Source organism: Oncorhynchus mykiss, chromosome 5 (genome assembly GCF_057628025.1).
Source record: "Oncorhynchus mykiss isolate SJ-2025 chromosome 5, ASM5762802v1, whole genome shotgun sequence".
NCBI lineage: Eukaryota > Metazoa > Chordata > Actinopteri > Salmoniformes > Salmonidae > Oncorhynchus > Oncorhynchus mykiss.
Genome location: NC_143026.1, coordinates 70332003 through 70352728, shown reverse-complemented (window position 1 = coordinate 70352728; position 20726 = coordinate 70332003).

Below are 20726 nucleotides of genomic sequence, written 5' to 3'. Positions count from 1 at the left end.
AATGCAAAAAAATAGAAACATGCCAAGGGAGATCAATACTTTTGCAAGGCACTGTAGATTTTTGTATATGCTAGATGCCTTAGATCCATCCAGATTCTGTTGAAGCGATTGAATAAGACTTCTGAGTTGTAAAAAAATAACTTCAAGAAGTCAGCCTTGGATAATCCAAATATTTATTGTAATTGATTGAAGGACAGTAGAGATCCATCATAGTGCATGTTCAAAGTTCATGATGACAGTTTGGAACCAGGACAGGTGTTGTCATATTGGTTCCTGAAATTATGTACATTTTCCCAAATAAGAATGGAATTTGAGAATCCATGGATTTACTTTTTTTCTTTAACACCTTGGACCTGAAGTAATGAATATGTTTTAGATCATAAGGGATTACATTTATGGCTTCAATATTCCTCCATGCACATATTTTGCTGTTCATTGTTTAAGTGAATTGTTCACAGACACCTGGGCTTCACAATAAGTCTCAGGATCTCCTCACAGTATTTTTGTGCATTCAAATTGCCATTGATGAAATGTAATTGTGTTTGTTGTCCGTAGATTATGCCTGCCTATACCATAACCCCACCGCCACCATGGGGCACTTCACTACATTAACATCAGCAAACCGCTTGCCCACACAACGCCATACATGTGGTCTTCGGTTGTGAGGCCGGTTGGACATACTGCCAAATTCTCTAAAAAGACGTTGGAGGCGGCTTACGGTAGAGAAATGAACGTTCAATCCTCTGGCAACACCTCTGGTGGACATTCCTGCAGTCAGCATGCCAATTGCACGCTCCCTCAAAACTTGAGACATCTGTGGCATTGTGTAATGTGACAACTGCACATTTTACTGTGGCCTTTCTTTGTCCCCTTTCTTGCTGTTTAATCATGCTGTTTAATCAGATTCTTGATATGCCACACCTGTCAACTGAATGGATAATCTTGGCAAAGGAGAAATGCTCACGAACAGGGATGTAAACACATTTGTGTACAAAATTTGAGAGAAATAAGCTTTTTGTGCGTATGGAACATTTCTGGGATCTTTTATTTCAGCTCATGAAACATGGGACCTACACTTTACGTGTTTCGTTTAGATTTTTTTTGAATGTATAATCATTTTGATTATGCTGACCCTACCTAACATAGAAATAGGGAGATATCTCAATTTCTGAATATCAGATTCAATCTAATCTATTAAAGGAACATAATAGTATTGATATGCCTCCTCCAGATTGTATGGTATCAGGCACAAGTATTTCATGTGTCTTTGGCCATTTCCACGTACATTTACTTTTTAAGCTTGAGAAGTCATAACTTGAATAATGGCCATTTAACATTTTCTCCCAATTCACTTTGAATCATGATACAGCACCATGTGTCCAACAATGATCCTTTTCAATGACAAACAATTCCATGATATACCATGGGCCTACATCTTGACCCAATTTAAGTTCTCTTTTTTATTTGCTATAACCCAGAAATTAGTGGAACTAGCTATCTATTTCTGTTAATTTAACCACAGCCCTTTTATACAATGTACAATGTTTAAAGTGCATACACTGATACTCTGTATCAAAGCATAGCCATACCTCAAACAGCAATTACGTAAACAGTGTAGACCATAGTTTTATTATAGACATGGCTTAATTATATCTGATCATCTTTAGCCAAAGCTGAAAGCATCATGAAACAGCCTTTCAGACTAAGGCCACCACAGTTATGCTACAATGGTTAAACTAAGCCCTGTTTTCATAGGCAGGCTATACTCCAGAGGTGACTCTGGACATGTGAACTGTCAACCACGTTACATTCTGAATGTCAGTGGCAGACAGTTGAGTATGTCCATAGCCAGTTGACAGTAAACAGTAACAGTTTTTTTGGTTAATCTCCTATTCCTCAATATGTAAATATTTTGCCCTGAAAGCTTTTAGGGTGATGGTTTGGCAAACCTTACATACTTTATTAGTGTAAAGGGAAGATATCTCTCAGTTCAAGTATATGAGAGACCACTTTGTAATTTAGGCAGCCACATGACTCCATATCTGGGCCCATATTCAATAGGTAACTGCATACCTTTTCCCTGCCACTGTTGAATCACTCCCTTCGATGGGATAGGATTTGATATAGGTGTAAGCTCCTGGTTGGTAAGCCTTATGTCAGACACTCAACCTGGCCTTCTAGCTAGCTTAGTGGAGCTACTACCATATTGCTCAAACACTTCCAATCCTTTCAGATCAGCAAGGGGTACTCAACAAGGGCAGAGAAAATGGAGCAAGATATTGAATTGAGATTAATCCCTGGATACAGCCTAGATGACTAACAATGTCTCTCCTGCTCTTAGCTGTGAGAGTGGAGTAAATCCAGGACTGGGCGGAAACCTCAGATCTGAGAATTCATTTCAGTGCATATACGTACAGTACACTGTGTCACTAGGGTTTTACTACATTTTTGTTATTTTAAAAATAAAGTCACACTTAAGACGCTTTCTCTAAACAACCTTATACTTAGGGCTCAGCACAGCACATTTTTTTTTGTTTCGCGGTGTCGGAGGTGGAACTGCTTTAGAGCTGTCAAATCCGCAAGCGGCTCCTGGTAATGTACCTAAAGCAGACATTGTCATTGGTCGCATGGTGTCGCATGATGAGAAATCCCATGTAGCCTTGTTTACAAATTCGAACTCTGGAATGTGAGATGTCATCTACACCTTGATTAGGCTGATAGAAATCCTCATTAATTCGTTGAATGATTTTTCACGTTGAGCTTAATTATTTCTATATAGCCTTCACTTTCAGAACATCTAACAGGAGTGGGTGGGTGTGGCATTGTGACAATGATTGCAAGAGCAGCTGCTCACTGATTTGACAGCTCCAACTCAGTTCCACCTCAAACACTGACAAAACATCTGGTATGCGGGTGTCTGCTACCGCAGGTTGATCTGATTGAATCTAGGCCCTAGATTTGATCAGTGATGTATATACACCCTGGATTGCTGATGCTATGTATTGGCCATTAAGAGGCTTGGAAGCCACCGGTCGGCCATTTTCTCTGCGTTGTTGATAAAGCGCCTGCAAGTAGGCATTTTACTGTTAGTCTACACCTGTTGTTTACGAAGCATGTGACAAATAACATTTGATTTGATTATTTGGCATCGGCTTTGGCCTGTCATCTTCCATCTTCATCATCAAGTTTAATGCAGCCAGGGTACAAATCTTTTGCTGTCATGATCCCAGAACTTGTCTGACCACGGCCTCTGCTGTAAATTATTGTTATTACAACTTGGCAGCATCTTAGTGACAACACCACCTGCCTGCTGTTGATCAATTTGATGGCCACTGTGATAGGACTCTGTTGCATCCCTTACGTTTTCTTTCTCTTCCAGAAGGGCGTCAAGAGCGTTGCCATTTAGACCTGTTTGAGATTGATAGAACAATACAGATAGAACAATACAAATTTAACAATTGATAGAACAATGCAGATTTCACAAGTTATAGAACAATACAATTTTTTTCTAAACGGTCTGCAGATGTAACGTAAGTTGGAAGCCCCAAGGGCTTATATGAAAATCGCACCACAAAAAACAATATCCAATAGATAAGTACAAAAATAAAGGTTTGTTGAAACCGATAACAAAATCTACTATACTGAACAAAAATATAAACGCAATATGTAAAGTGTTGGTCCCATGTTTCATGAGCTGAAATAAAAGATCCCAGAAATGTTCCATATGTACAAAAAAGCGTATTTCTCTCTAATTTTGTGTAGGAATTTCTCATTTGCCAAGATAATCCATCCACCTGACAGGTGTGGCATATCAAGAAGCTGATTAAACAGCTTGTTCATACTTGAAACTGCAGATTACCTTGATTCTCCTCTCAGCCTTGAAGAAGTTATCCAGTCTATCAAGTCAATGCAAGGCAACAAAGTTCCAGGGCCTGATGTGTTTCCAACTGAGTTAGCCCCTTTACTTTTATCTATGTATAATGAGTCACTTGAACGTGGCTCGCTGCCACCTACCGTAACACAGGCTTCAATAGTGCTTATTCTTAAGAAGGGGAAAGACCCCGCTTCCTGTTATTCATTTAGGCCCCTAAGCCTCAATGTGGATGTAAAGGTGCTAGTGAGGCATCTGGGAGTAGTCATAACCAGTATTCATATCACAGGAACAAAGTTGTTTTATAAAGGACAGATACAATTTTTTTTATATCCGGATGCTGTTTAACATGATTGATTCTAAACCATTCTCCAACTCCCCTGAGGAGGTAATCTCCCTAGATGCAGAGAAAGCATTCAACAGAATTTAATGGGAGTACCTATTTGCTGTTCTTAAATCATTTGGATTTGGGGACAAATTTAGCTCATGGATCTCTTGTATACATCTCCCCAGGCCAGTGTCTGTAGCAATGACACATGTTCTGATTATTTTGCCCTGGAATGTGGGACACGCCTAGGCTGCCCACTGTCCCCTTTATTATTTCCCGTTGCCATTGAGCCCCTTTCTGTAGCTTTACGGGTATCCTCCTCTTTCCAAAGTGTAACACGGGAAGGAGTTGAACATAGAGTAAGACATCATCTGCATATAATAATAACCTATGTAAATAACCCTGTAACCTGTTTACCTTCTATCCTTTCTATTCTGAAGAACTTTGGCTCCTTCTACAGTTACAAGCTGAATCTCCAGAAAAGTGAATGCTTCCCAATCAATCCAGCAGCGCAACAGCTCCAGTAGACCGACTCGCCTTTTCAGCTTAGCCGCTCTGGTTTCAAATATCTTGGAGTGAACGTAACTCATAACTCATTCATAACATGCTCTGAGTGGCGCAGCAGTCTAAGACACTGCATCTCAGTGCAAGAGGCGTCACTACAGTACCTTGTTCTAATCCAGGCTCTATCACATCTGGTCGTGATTGGGAGTCCCATAGGGCAGCGCACAATTGGCCCAGCGTCGTCTGGGTTTGGCCAGGGTAGGCCGTCATTGTAAATAAGACTTTGTCCTTAACTGGCCTTACGCAAATGAAATGGGGTAGCTTACCACTATCACTTATAGGAAGGATTAATGCATTGTTTTTACCAATGTTTTTTTAGAAAATCAATCAATCAGGCTGTTACCACATTTATTTGGGGAGGAAAGGTACCCAGAGTCAGTAGACCTTTACTTCAGAGATGCAAGTTTAGTGGAGGGCTTGCACTAGCCAACTTTTCATATTATTACTGGGCAACCAACTTTCAGAAATTGCCATTCTGGTTAGTTGGTCCTGATACCCCATGGTGCCACCTAGAGGCACATTGTATTTCTGCTTCTCTTCCTGCTTTACTCTGCTCTTCTCTCCCAGCGTCCCCCTCTCGCTATACTGGCAATCCTGTAGTGCTTTCCACACTTAAGATTTGGTACCAGTTTCATTTTAAATTCTCCTCTGGAACTATTATGGGTCCTATTGATAATAATCACTTATTCCTCGCTTCCCTAATAAATAATACCTTTCCTTGTAAAGTAAGAGAAAGCATTAAAGTCCTTCCAATACTTATATGTACATGTTTTTTTTCTAGTTTTCCCAACCTGGTCTCTAAATACTCTTTGCCTCATCTCACTTTTTCCGTTACCTTCAAATTAGGCATTGTGCCTCCTTGCAATTTTCTGGCTTCCCTGCTCCACCCCCTTGCCAACCCTGGGATGACATATTGACTCTATTACCTCGACAGAAAGCAATAATTTCTCAGATCTATTTGTATTATGTCATTGGACAAACACTCCACCAACAAAACTAAATCTGCTTGTCAATGGGAAATGGGTGTTGAATTTACACAGGAGTGATGGGATGAGGCGATTCATAGAGTACTATATATTGTGCTCATCTTGGCGTCATACAATTTAAGGTTTTACATAGAGTGCATTTTTCCAAATCCAGATTGTCTGAGACATATCCAAATGTAAATGATCAGTATGATATATGTTGACCTTAGTCACATGTTTATTCTACACTCTAAACTACAAAATTACTGGGATTCTATTTTAAACATATTATCTGAGGTGCTTGAAATAAACCTGCAGCCATGGTTCTTGCTAGCTGTTTTTGGTATTGCAGAGACCTTGTTCTCCTTGGACCCAAATATACCGATATTGTTGCTTTTTCATCCTTAGCAGCTCGACGTATACTTTTTTTTCCAGTGGAAGTCTGCTCATATCTGCTCTACTTTTCAATGACTCAACAATGTAATGTTCTTCCCAAAGCTTGAGAAAATTAAGTTTTCTCTTAGGGGCTCCAATGATATGTTTGTTAGAAAATGGCAACCATTTATGTCATACTTCAATGGCTTGCAGAGGCTCCCATCTGATAAGATACATTAAGGTTTCCCAGTAGTCATTACATAATAGGTACAATCATCAATATAATGCTATCCAGTTGTCTTAGGTTTTTGGATCATTTATTCACTTATTTTTATTACCCCCTTTTTCTCCACAATTTCGTGGTGTCCAATTGGTAGTTACAGTCTTGTCATCGCTGCAACTCCCGTACAGACTTGGGAGAGGTGAAGGTTGAGAGCCGTGCATCCTCTGAAACACAACCCAACCAAGCCGCACTGCTTCTTGACACAATGCACACTTAACCTGCAAGCCAGCTGCACCAATGTGTTGTAGGAAACACCGTACACCTGGCGACCGTGTATTGCATCTGGACCGCCACAGGAGTCACTAGTGCACAATGAGACAAGGACATCCCTGCCGGCCTAAACCCTCCCCGAACCTGTGCGCTGTCCCATGGGTCTCCCGTTCGCGTCCGGCTGCAACAGACCCAGAATCACTAGTGGCACAGCTAGCACTGCGATGCAGTGCCTTAGACCACTGCACCACTTGGGAGGCCTTATTTCTGTTTTTGTTGCTCCACTTTTTGTATCTTGAATCTGTACTGAGTTATTTATGTGAGTGGATGTCTTGAGTGGAGGGAGGGAGGGTGGTTGGGATATGATAAAATTGGAATTACCTGGATTTCTGCATAAACCTGTCATAAAATTCGATCTGATCTTGATCTAAGTCACAACGATGAACAAACACAGTGTACTTAAACTAATAACACACAAATTATTGTATTTTCTTGTCTATATTGAAATCATAATGTAAGCATTCAAAGAGTAGGTTGGGAAAAGTATGTGAACCCCTAGGTTAACTTGAATTCCCAAGTTTTTTACGACATTTTGCAGGAGAATGTAAGGTTATCTGTCCGCCAATTGAAGCTCAACAGAAGTTGGGTGATGCAACAGGACAACGACCCAAAACACAGAAGTAAATCAACAACAGAATGGCTTTAACAGATGAAAATATGCCTTCTGGAGTGGCTCAGTCAGTCCTCACTTCAACCCGATTGAGTTGCTGTGACCTCAAGAGAGCGGTTCACACCAGACATCCCAATAATATTGCTGAACTGAAACAGTTTTGTAAAGAGGAATGGTCCACAATTTCTCCTGACCGTTGTGCAGGTCTGATCCGCAACTACAGAAAACTTTTGGTTGAGGTCATTGCTGCCAAAGGAGGGTCAACCAGTTATTAAATCCAAGGGTTCACATACTTTTCCCACCCTGCACTGTGAATACGGTGTGTTCAATAAAGACATGAAAACATATAATTGTTTGTGTGTTACTAGTTTAAGCAGACTGTGTTTGTCTATTGTTGTGAATTACATTCAGATCAGATAACATTTTATGATCAATTTATGCAGAATTCCAGGTTAATTCCAAAGGGTGTACATTTTGTAAAACTTGAATGAAACAAATCATTAAATTATATATATATATATATATATATATATAAATAAAACAGCATGATCATTACTACACAGGTGCACCATGTGCTGAGGATAAAAGGCCACTAAAATGTCCAGTTTTGTCACATTACACAATGCCACATATGTCTCAAATTTTGAGGGAGTGTGCAATCAGCATGCTGACTGCAGGTATATCCACCAGAGCTGTTGCCAGAGAATTTAGTGTTAATTTCTCCACCGTAAGCCACCTCCAAAGTTGTTTTAGAGAATATGGCATTATGTCCAACCGGCCTCACATCCGCAGACCAAGTATAATCACACCAGCCCAGGACCTCTACATCCTGCCTTCTTCACCTTCGGGATCGTCTGAGACCAGCCACCCAGACAGCTGATGAAACTGAGAAATATTTCTGTCTGTAATAAATCCGTTTTGTGGGGAAAAACTCATTCCGATTGGCTGGGCCAGGCTCCCTGTGGGTGGGCCTGGCTCCCAAGTGGGTGGGCCTACAGCTGCACCTCTGCCCAGTAATGTGAAAACCTAATGTGAAAACCTGTCTCCCAAGTGGGTGGGCCTAATGAATTTATTTCAATTGACTGATTTCCTTATATGAACTGTAACTCAGTAAAATCATTAAAATTGTTGCATGTTGCATTTATATTTTGTTCAGTATAATTATAAATGTTTTTTGATTAGCTTTAAAATGACATTTCCATTTTAGTCATTTAGCAGACACTCTTATCCAGAGCAACTTAGAATTAGTGTATTCAACCTAAGGAAGCAAGGTGAGACAACCACATATCACAATCATAGTAAGTCAAATTTGATGGGAAAGATCATGCATTTATTGTTGCAGATTTTGGATGATTTGTTTCTAATGCTTATTATTCTTATCTAATTTATTGATAGTATGTTTAGCAAAATATGTCTTTCTTGATAAAAGCAACTTGAATCACCTGCCAGCTTTGTTTGATGAGGAGGATCATTTAGAAACTACAATACCCATAAACACCTCATCCATGATTTGCGCTTCATGACTTAAAGAAATTTACTGTTGCATGCAAGTCTGATTAAAGACACTAGATGGCAGCCTATCCATACGAATGCCACCTCCAGCCGAAATATGCAGCATGGATGTCTGTCATGTAAACAACAAGGTCAAACATGACCCTGCATGCCCCTAATAACTGCACTTCATATCACACAGTCAAGTAGCTTGCATCATGTGGAAATGTTCTAAACACACCATCCTATTGCTACAAGGATTATAGTGAACCCCACCAAAACAGTCTTAAGAATTGTAATGTTTCAGAAATGTTTTTGCTTATATTTTTGTTTAGGCCTACTACCTTTATTTTCATTGTGACTGATGGATGTGAATATACTGTATGTTTTCAGGACATGGTTGCAGAGGCATGGAAATACAGATTGTGGAATACCAGCACGGTGTATTGCCTAAGAATAGTTCTAATGCCCACAGAGCTGCATGTGTCTCTACAAGATAATGCTTTAATCCATTTATTTATCTGACTCAGTTCTGTCTACCCTCTTCTGTCGCCCCGACAACAGCAGTCTGCATTGGTGATTGATTAGTTTAGCATGTTCGAGCGTGTCGTAGTGTAGTGGCGAGTTTGGAGAGGGGCCAGGTGGGTGAGTGGTTGAAGGGCTGTGGAGCAGCAATAGCGTAGGAGTTGGGGAATAACAGTTAAGGGTTCATTAGAGTGGAAGTGTTTTGGCAGAGAGAGAGCACCATCTTCTGGATGTAAGCTGGTAGAGCACTCACTGAGCTCAAATCATCCAATTCATTCCCAGTGCACACGGAGTATACCAAACATTAGGAACACCTTCCTAATATTGAGTTACACTCCCCTCCTTTTTGCCCTCAGAACAGCCTCAATTCATCGTGGCATGGACTCTAGGTGTCGAAAGTGTTCCACAGGGATGCTAGCACATGTTGACTCCAATGCTTCTCACAGTTTTGTCAAGTTGGCTGGATGTCCTTTGGGTGGTGGACCATTCTTGATACACACAGGATACTGTTGAGTGTGAAAAATCCAGCAGCGTTGCAATTCTTGACACAAACCGGTGCGCCTGGCACCTACTACCGTACCCCGGTCAAAGGCACTTAAATATTTTGTCTTGTCCATTCACCCTCTGAATGGCACAAATGCACAATCAATGTCTCAGTTGTTTCAAGTCTTAAAAATCCTTCTTAAACCTGTCTCCTCCCCTTCGTCTACACTGATTGAAGTGGATTTAACAGGTGACTTAAATAAGGGATCAGTCTATGTCACGGAAAGAGCAGGTGTCCTCCCCTCCCATGTTTTGTATAGTCAGTGTACAGTATATGCCCCACACCAATGACATGAAACCAGTGATCAACGGAATCTTTAGGATGTGATAATCAAATGATTAATTCTTAAATAACAGCAACATCCAGTTGTGTCAGTCAATGATGATCATCATTTTTTAAAAGTCAAATTTGACATGACATTATTGCAGGATAACTACAAAGGGATTACCCATGTATCGATCTTCTAATCTACTCAGCATGTACAGGCAATTACACAGTACTTAAGCCACTGTTGAAACTATTTTCCAATAAATTATTAAAAAGGACTGCATGTACTTATGACAATGTCATTTAATGGGTTAGGCAAGTGATATAAAGTACATGTAATATCATTAAAGTGTTTCCCAGAAAAGTTGCTGATGGCACCCTTTAAATTATATTCCAGAAGGGCTTTTCAGATGATCTCCAAGAACTAGGGTGCTAAAACGAGAAACAAAATTGAGGCACTATTTTGAGAAATACGGTGCTTCTATCTGACTGTATGTTTTCCATGTTTTCCCTCAGTGTGCTGTAATGAAAAATTAGCCAGTAGAAGATAAATAGCCACAGGGCCTCCTAGTGTAGAGAGAATCCATTTAGGTTGTTATTCCTTACATAAAACTCATTTTCATTTTAAGAGCCCTGTTTACTGTCTGCACTGAATTAAAAAACAACAACAAAAGGAAACCATTGCTTTCGTTGTACTGAATAGACCCAACTACACACAACGAGCTAACATACCAACTTTTACTTAGGTGTTACAGTATATGCATTTGGGGGTATTGTGTTATGAGTTATGACCCTGGTGTGGTGGTGGGAATGATGGTTGACAGCCATCTGTATTTTCTTGTCCGGTCAAGGTAAGGTGTCTCAACTGGAGAGGGGTGGGGGAAGAGGGTCAGAGGTCGCTATTGGACATAGTTCATCTCTGCATGCATTTATAGCGGAGCACCTTGAGCTATATTGATTCAAGAATCATCATTTGAATGGTCCTTTTGTTATTTGGGCCCTGGGACCCACTCCCCCTCCTTAGTTCCTTTGATCCTCACACACAGGGCTCTATTCTTTTTTTTTAACTAACGCAATGGTAAATGTTAGTGTTGGTGGTTGCGCTGTATGTGTGTCAGAAATAATTGTTATATTGTCACATCGGGAATTATGAGCACGGTGGAGCGAAAGGGCTGTGTTTTGAGGAATAGTTGGTTGTAGGTGTGTCAAGGATTGACCCCTTACTGGCCAATCAGAACGTACTCCATGGCTAAATATGTGCTTTCTTCAAGTGGTGCATTCATGGTATTTTATGTATTGTCATGAACTCCAATTAGAATGTTAGTCCTTTATAGCCTCCCGAGTGGTGCAGCGGTCTAAGGCACTGCATCGCAGTGCTTGAGGCATCACTACAGACCGGTGTTCGATCCCAGGCTGTGTCACAACCAGCCATGACCCGGAGTCCCATAGGGCAGCGCACAGTTGTCCCGGTTAGGGGAGGGTTTGGCCGGGGGGGCTTTACTTGGTTCTTTGCGCTCTAGCGACTCCTTATGGCGGACTGGGCACCTGCAAGCTGACTTCGCTCGTCAGTCAAATGGTGTTTCCTCCGACTCATTGGTGCGGTGGGAAGTTAAGGAGCGTGGTTTGGCGGGTCATGTTTAGGAGGACGCATGACTCGACCTTCACCTCTCCCGAGCCCGATTGGGGAGTTGCAGCGATGAGACAAGATCGCAATTGGATATTACAAAATTGGGGAGAAAGAGGTGGTACATTTATTTTTAAACAAACAGGAAGTCTCTAGAGTAGGCTTAACACACTGGGTTTTATGTAGTAATATGTGCTGATGTCACCAATTTCTGCATGGATATTGACTTCTTTATAGCCTATAGCCGAGTTTGTTAAATAGCCTATAGAAACAAAATATGTGTAGGCTGTAAGAAGCCTAATCGCATGGCTTCAATCAGCGCTTGACTTGGGACAGTTTAGTGTTCAAGTGTATTTGCCATCTGTGAATCGATGTGTGACAGTAGGCTGTTCGAGATTGCACAGATTGAAAATGCATCAGCCTGAATGCACATAATGCGCTGTTCCAAATTGTCAAACTAAGGTTTGTAAGGTCATGAAAAGTTATGGGACTTAGTTTCATAATTGTTCTTAATGTAATTCATTAAGAAACACTTCAAAATATTATAAAGTCTGCATGTCAGCATTTATCGAAATGACCCTTCAGCTTGTGTCTGTGTGTGCTACGTGTGCCAGTGCAAGTGGACAATTTCAGCAGCAGGTATAAAATAATGAGAGACAACTGCTACAAGTTATGTTTTGAATTAGCTATCTCGCTAGTTAACTATAGCTAACTAAGCATGACTGTCGTTGTCGCCTGGCAACGGCACTGTAGATAGCCTAAATACATCTGCACTGTTGGAAAGCTGGGATTCCCCTATTAAACAGTAGCCATGTCATTGAGACAACGTTTGAAATATTCTAAGAATAGCTAATTGACAAATAACTTGCCGTGCATTAGATCTCCACAGAAACATTCATATTTTAGCTTTATCCTTTTAAGGATCGTACCCTTTTTTTCAATGTTTGCCTAAAATGACATACCTAAATCAGGACCTGAAGCAAGGATATGCATATTCTTGATACCATTTGAAAGGAAACACTTTGAGGTTTGTGGAAGTTTAAAATGAATGTAGGAGAATATAAAACATTAGATCTGGTGAAATGTATGTATATATTTTTTTCTTTGAAATGCAAGAGAAAGGTCATACTTGAAGATAGGAGTCTAGATGTAATTTAGGTTTTGCCCGCCTTATGGCAGCAGTGTGTGTGCAAAGTTTCAGATGGATCCAGTGAAGAATTACATTACTGCACAATATTTTGTATCAAGTCTGCGAGGAGTTTGCCCAAATGTGCCGAATTGATCAATTGATACATTTTCAAGTACATAACTATAGAGAACATACAAAAATGCTATGGTGATAAATTTTTTTAAGTTTACACACTCCCAGGAATGTCATACATGATGGATCATTAGCTTATACACTAACTTTCACACATCTAGATGGCCGGGCGTGGTGTGTGTGGAGCCAGAGACAGCAGAGGGGTCAAACTGTAGGCCCCAGTTCCTACATTTGAACATAAAAAATGATTTTATCCAACAAGACTATGCTACAATTTATCTCTGGGACCCTCAGGATGACAAATTAGAGCAAGATTACTGAATGTAAGTACAATATTCACCTTCAGAGGTCAATGTATCAAACCAGTTGCCGTGATAAGTTTTTTGTTGTTGTTCACTCTCCTCAAACAATAGCATGTTATTTTTTCACTGTAATAGCTACTGTTAGTTGGACACTGCAGTTAGATTAACAAGACTTTAAGCTTTCAGCCCATATAAGACAGTTGGCTGTTGTATACAACGTCATTCTAGTCACATTAGTGAACGTTAGCAACAACCGCTCCGGTTTAGGGACACCCATCCCTTAGAGGTCAAACAGTGCCTTCGGAAAGTATTCAGACCCCTTGAATTTTTTCACATTTTGTTACATTACAGGCTTAGTCTGTAATATATTTTTTCCCTCAGCAATCTACACACAATACCCCATAATGACAAAGCGAAAACAGGTTTTTAGATTTTTTTGCAAGTATATTAAAAATTAAACAGAGAAATACCTTATTTACATAAGTATTCAGACCCTTTGCTATGAGACCTGAAATTGAGCTCAGTTGCATCCTGTTTCCATTGCTCATCATTTATATGTTTCTAAAACTTCATTGGAGTCCACCTGTGGTAAATTCAATTGATTGGACATGATTTGGAAAGGCACACACCTGTCTATATAAGGCCCCACAGTTGACAGTGCATGTCAGAGCAAAAACCAAGCCATGAGCTTGAATGAATTGTCTGTAGAACTCCGAGACAGGATTGTATCAAGGCACATATCTGGGGAAGGGTACAAAAAATGTCTGCAGCATTGAAGGTCCCCAATAGCACAGTTGCTTCCATCATTCTTAAATGGAAGAAGTTTGGAACCACCAAAACTCTTCCTAGAGCTGGCCACCCGGCCAAACTGAGCCATCGGGGATAACTCTGACAGAGCACCAGAGTTCCTCTGTGGAGATGGGAGAACCTTCCAGAAGGACAACCATCTCTGCGGCACTCCGCCAATCAGGCCTTTATGGTAGAGTGGCCAGACTCCTCAGTAAAAGGCACATGAGAGCTTTCTTGGAGTTTGCCAAAAGACACCTAAAGACTCTCAGACCATGACAAACAAGATTCTCTGGTCTGATGAAACTATTTGGCCTGAATGCCAAGCATCACGTCTGGAGGAAACCTGGCACCATCCCTACGGTGAAACATGGTGGTAGCAGCATCATTTTGTGGGGATATTTTTCAGGGACTGGGAGACTAGTCATGATCGAGGGAAAGATGAACGGAGAAAAGTACAAAGAGATCCTTGATGAAAACCTGCTCCAGAGTGCTCAGTACCTCAGACTGGGGCGAAGGTTTTACCTTCCAACAGGACAAATAACCTAAGTACACAGCCAAGACAATGTAGGAGTGGCTTCAGGACAAGTTTCTGAATGTCCTTGAGTGGCCCAGCCAGAGCTTGGCCACTCAGACACTTCCGGCGCCGACAGAGATGACCGTATATATTCCCCCCCAAGCAGACACATCGATGGCCCTGAACTAACTTTATCTGACTCTATGTAAACTGGAAACCACATATCCTGAGGCTGCATTCATTCAAGGCTAATCTGAAAACAAGACTCCCTAAATTCTATCAGCATATCGATTGCGCAACCAGGGCTGGTAAAACCCTGGATGATTGTTATTCTAACTTCCGCGACGTATATAAGGCCCTCCCCCGCCCTCCTTTCGGAAAAGCTGACCACGACTCCCTTTTGTTGCTTCCAGCCTACAGACAGAGACTAAAACAAGAAGCTCCCGCGCTCAGGTCTGTTCAACGCTGGTCCGACCAATCTGATTCCACGCTTCAAGACTGCTTCGATCATGTGGATTGGGCTATGTTCCGCATTCCGTCCAACAACAACATTGACGAATACAGTGATTCTGTGAGCAAGATCATTAGAAAGTGCATTGACGATGTTATACCCACAGCAATGATTAAAACATTCCCAAACCAGAAACCGTGGATTGATGGCAGCATTCACACGAAACTGAAAGCGCAAACCACTCCTTTTAACCAGGGAAAGGTGACCGGAAACATGACCAAATACAAACAGTGTAGCTATTCCCTCCGCAAGGCAATCAAACAAGCTAAGCGTCAGTATAGAGACAAAGTAGAGTCGCAATTCAACGGCTCAGACACAAGAGGTATGTGGCAGGGTCTACAGTCAATCATGGATTACAAAGAGAAAACCAGCCCCGTCGCGGACCAGGATGTCTTGCTCCCAGACAGACTAAATAACTTTTTTGCCCGCTTTGAGGACAATACAGTGCCACTGACACGGCCCGCTACCAAAACCTGCGGACTCTCCTTCACTGCAGCCTACGTGAGTAAAACATTTAAACGTGTTAACCCTCGCAAGGCTGCAGGACCAGACGGCATCCCCAGCCGCATCCTCAGAGCATGCGCAGACCAGCTGGCTGGTGTGTTTACGGACATATTCAATCAATCCTTATCCCAGTCTGCTGTTCCCACATGCCTCAAGAGGGCCACCATTGTTCCTGTTCCCAAGAAAACTAAGGTAACGGAGCTAAACGACTACCCCGTAGCACTCACTTCCGTCATCATGAAGTGCTTTCAGAGACTAGTCAAGGACCATATCACCTCCACCCTACCTGACACCCTAGACCCACTCCAATTTGCTTACCGCCCCAATAGGTCCACAGACGATGCAATCGCAACCACACTGCACACTGCCCTAACCCATCTGGACAAGAGGAATACCTATGTGAGAATGCTGTTCATCGACTACAGCTTAGCATTTAACACCATAGTACCCTCCAAACTTGCCATCAAGCTCGAGACCCTGGGTCTCGACCCCGCCCTGTGCAACTGGGTACTGGACTTCCTGACAGGCCTCCCCCAGGTGGTGAGTGTAGGTAACAACATGTCCACCCCGCTAATCCTCAACACTGGGGCCCCACAAGGGTGCGTTCTGAGCACTCTCCTGTACTCCCTGTTCACCCACGACTGCGTGGCCATGCACACCTCCAACTCAATCATCAAGTTTGTGGACGACACTACAGTGGAAGGTTTGATTACCAACAACGACGAAACGGCCTACAGAGAGGAGGTGAGGGCCCTCAGAGTGTGGTGTCAGGAAAATAACCTCACACTCAATGTCAACAAAACAAAGGAGATGATTGTGGACTTCAGGAAACAGCAGAGGGAGCACCCCCCTATCCACATCGACAGGACAGTAGTGGAGAGGGTAGTAAGTTTTAAGTTCCTTGGCGTACACATCACGGACAAACTGAATTGGTCCACCCACACAGACAGCGTTGTGAAGAAGGCGCAGCAGGAGGCTGAAGAAATTTGGTTTGTCACCAAAAGCACTCACAAACTTCTACAGATGCATGATCGAGAGCATCCTGTCGGGCTGTATCACCACCTGGTACGGCAACTGCTCCGCCCACAACTGTAAGGCTCTCCAGAGGGTAGTGAGGTCTGCACAACGCATCACCGGGTGCAAACTACCTGCCCTCCAGGACACCTACACCACCCGATGTCACAGGAAGGCCATAAAGATCATCAAGGACAACAACCACCCGAGCCACTGCCTGTTCACCCTTCTATCATCCAGAAGGCAAGGTCAGTACAGGTGCATCAAAGCGGGGACCGAGAGACTGAAAAACAGCTTCTATCTCAAGGCCATCAGACTGTTAAATAGCCACCACTAACATTGAGTGGCTGCTGCCAACATACTGACTCAACTCCAACCACTTTAATAATGGAAATTGATTGGAATTTATGTAAAAATGTATCATTAGCCACTTTAAACAATGCCACTTAATATAATGTTTACATACCCTACATTACTCATCTCATATGTATATGTATATACTGTACTCTATATCATCTACTGCATCTTGCCATCTTTATGTAATACAGTGCCTTGCGAAAGTATTCGGCCCCCTTGAACTTTGTGACCTTTTGCCACATTTCAGGCTTCAAACATAAAGATATAAAACTGTATTTTTGTGGGACACAATCATGAAGTGGAACGACATTTATTGGATATTTCAAACTCTTTTAACAAATCAAAAACTGAAAAATTGGGCGTGCAAAATTATTCAGCCCCTTTACTTTCAGTGCAGCAAACTCTCTCCAGAAGTTCAGTGAGGATCTCTGAATGATCCAATGTTGACCTAAATGACTAATGATGATAAATACAATCCACCTGTGTGTAATCAAGTCTCCGTATAAATGCACCTGCACTGTGATGGTCTCAGAGGTCCGTTAAAAGCGCAGAGAGCATCATGAAGAACAAGGAACACACCAGGCAGGTCCGAGATACTGTTGTGAAGAAGTTTAAAGCCGGATTTGGATACAAAAAGATTTCCCAAGCTTTAAACATCCCAAGGAGCACTGTGCAAGCGGTAATATTGAAATGGAAGGAGTATCAGACCACTGCAAATCTACCAAGACCTGGCCGTCCCTCTAAACTTTCAGCTCATACAAGGAGAAGACTGATCAGAGATGCAGCCAAGAGGCCCATGATCACTCTGGATGAACTGCAGAGATCTACAGCTGAGGTGGGAGACTCTGTCCATAGGACAACAATCAGTCGTATATTGCACAAATCTGGCCTTTATGGAAGAGTGGCAAGAAGAAAGCCATTTCTTAAAGATATCCATAAAAAGTGTCGTTTAAAGTTTGCCACAAGCCACCTGGGAGACACACCAAACATGTGGAAGAAGGTGCTCTGGTCAGATGAAACCAAAATTGAACTTTTTGGCAACAATGCAAAACGTTATGTTTGGCCTAAAAGCAACACAGCTCATCACCCTGAACACACCATCCCCACTGTCAAACATGGTGGTGGCAGCATCATGGTTTGGGCCTGCTTTTCTTCAGCAGGGACAGGGAAGATGGTTAAAATTGATGGGAAGATGGATGGAGCCAAATACAGGACCATTCTGGAAGAAAACCTGATGGAGTCTGCAAAAGACCTGAGACTGGGACGGAGATTTGTCTTCCAACAAGACAATGATCCAAAACATAAAGCAAAATCTACAATGGAATGGTTCAAAAATAAACATGTCCAGGTGTTAGAATGGCCAAGTCAAAGTCCAGACCTGAATCCAATCGAGAATCTGTGGAAAGAACTGAAAACTGCTGTTCACAAATGCTCTCCATCCAACCTCACTGAGCTCGAGCTGTTTTGCAAGGAGGAATGGGAAAAATGTCAGTCTCTCGATGTGCAAAACTGATAGAGACATACCCCAAGCGACTTACAGCTGTAATCGCAGCAAAAGGTGGCACTACAAAGTATTAACTTAAGGGGGCTGAATAATTTTGCGCGCCCAATTTTTCCGTTTTTGATTTGTTAAAAGAGTTTGAAATATCCAATAAATGTCGTTCCACTTCATGATTGTGTCCCACTTGTTGTTGATTCTTCACAAAAAATACAGTTTTATATCTTTATGTTTGAAGCCTGAAATGTGGCAAAAGGTCGCAAAGTTCACGGGGGCCGAATACTTTCGCAAGGCACTGTACATGTATCACTAGCCACTAAACTATGCCACTTTATGTTTATATACCCAACATTACTCATCTCATATGTATATACTGTACTCTCTACCATCTACTGCATCTTGCCTATGCCGTTCTGTACCATCACTCATTCATATATCTTTTGAACATATTCTTTATCCCTTTACACTTGTGTGTATAAGGTAGTAGTTGTGGAATTGTTAGGTTAGATTTCTCGTTGGTTATTACTGCATTGTCGGAACTAGAAGCACAAACATTTCGCTACACTCGCATTAACATCTGCATGTGTATGTGACAAATAAAATTGGATTTGATTTAATTTAATTTGATTTGACTTCTGGTGAGACCTGAAAATAGCTGTGCAGCAACGCTTACCATCCAACCTGAAAGAGCTTAAGATGATCTGCAGAGAGGAATGGGAGAAACTCCCCAAATACAGAGCTACAAGCTTGTAGCACCATACCCAAGAAGACTCAAGGCTGTAATTGCAACCAAAGGTGCTTCAACAAAGTACTGAGTAAATTATCTGAATACTTGTGTAAATTGATGTAGAATTTAGAATAAGGCTGTAACAAAATATGGAAAATTCAAGGGCTCCGAATACTTTCCGAATGCACTCCATATAAACATGTCTAGTTAGATAATGTACCTTGCTTTTAGGTAGTCTACCTTATCAATCAATTAAATGTATTTATAAAGCCCTTTTACATCAGTAGATTCACAAAGTGCTATACAGAATCCCGGCCTAAAACCCCAAACAGCAAGCAATGCAGATGTAGAAGCATGGTGGCTAGGAAAAACTCACTAGAAAGGCGGGAACCTAGGAAGAAATCTAGAAGGGACCAGGCTCTGAGGGATGGCCAGTCCTCTTCTGGCTGTGCCGGGTGGAGATGGTACATGGCCATGAAGGCCAGATTGTTCTCCAAGATGTTCAGATGTTCATAGATGACCAGCAGGGTCATTCAGATGTCGAGACAGCAGGTGCAGTAGAGAGAGAGAGAGAGTCAAATGCAGCAGGTCCAGGACAAGGTAGCACGTCCGGTGAACAGGTCAGAGTTCCATAGCTGCAGGCAGAACAGTTCAAACTGGAGCAGCAGCACGAACAGGTGGACTGGGGACAGCCAGGAGTCATCTGGCCATGTAGTCCTGAGGCATCCTAGGGCTCAGATTGTCCAGTAGGGGAGGGAGAGAGAGGGAATTAGATGGAGCATACTTAAATTCACACAGGACACCAGATAAGTGTCCTGTGAAGAATTACACCAGATAAGACAGGAGAATTACACCAGATATAACAGACTGACCCTAGCCCCCCGGGCTACTTTGCAGCATAGATACTGGCGGCTGAGACGGGAGGGGAAGGGGGCACTGTGGCCCCATCCGACCATACCCCCTGACAGGGCCATCCAGGCATGATATAATCCCACCCACTTTGCCAAAGCACAGCCTCCACACCACTAGAGGGATATCAACACACTACCAACTTACTACCCTGAGACAAGGCTGAGTATAGCCCACAAAGATCTCTTCCACCGCACAAGCCGGAGGGACGCAAAACCGGACAGGGTGATCATGTCTGTGACTCAACCCACTCAAGTGATGAACCCCTCCTAGGGACAGCATGGAAGAGCACTAGTAAGCCAGTAACTCAGCCCAATAATAGAGTCAAAGACCGAGAATCCCAGTGGAGAGAGGGGAGCCGGGCAGAGACAGCAAGGGCGGTTCGTCGCTCCAGTGCCTTGCCGTTCACCTTAGCACCCCTGGGCCAGACTACACTCAATCGTAGGACCTAATGAAGAGATGAGTCTTCAGTAAATACTTACAGTTGAAGTCAGAGGTTTACATACACCTTAGTCAAATACATTTCAACTCAGCTTTTCACAATTCCTGACATTTAATCCTAGTAAAAATTCCCTGTCTTAGGTCAGTTAGGATCAACACTTTATTTTCAGAATGTAAAATGT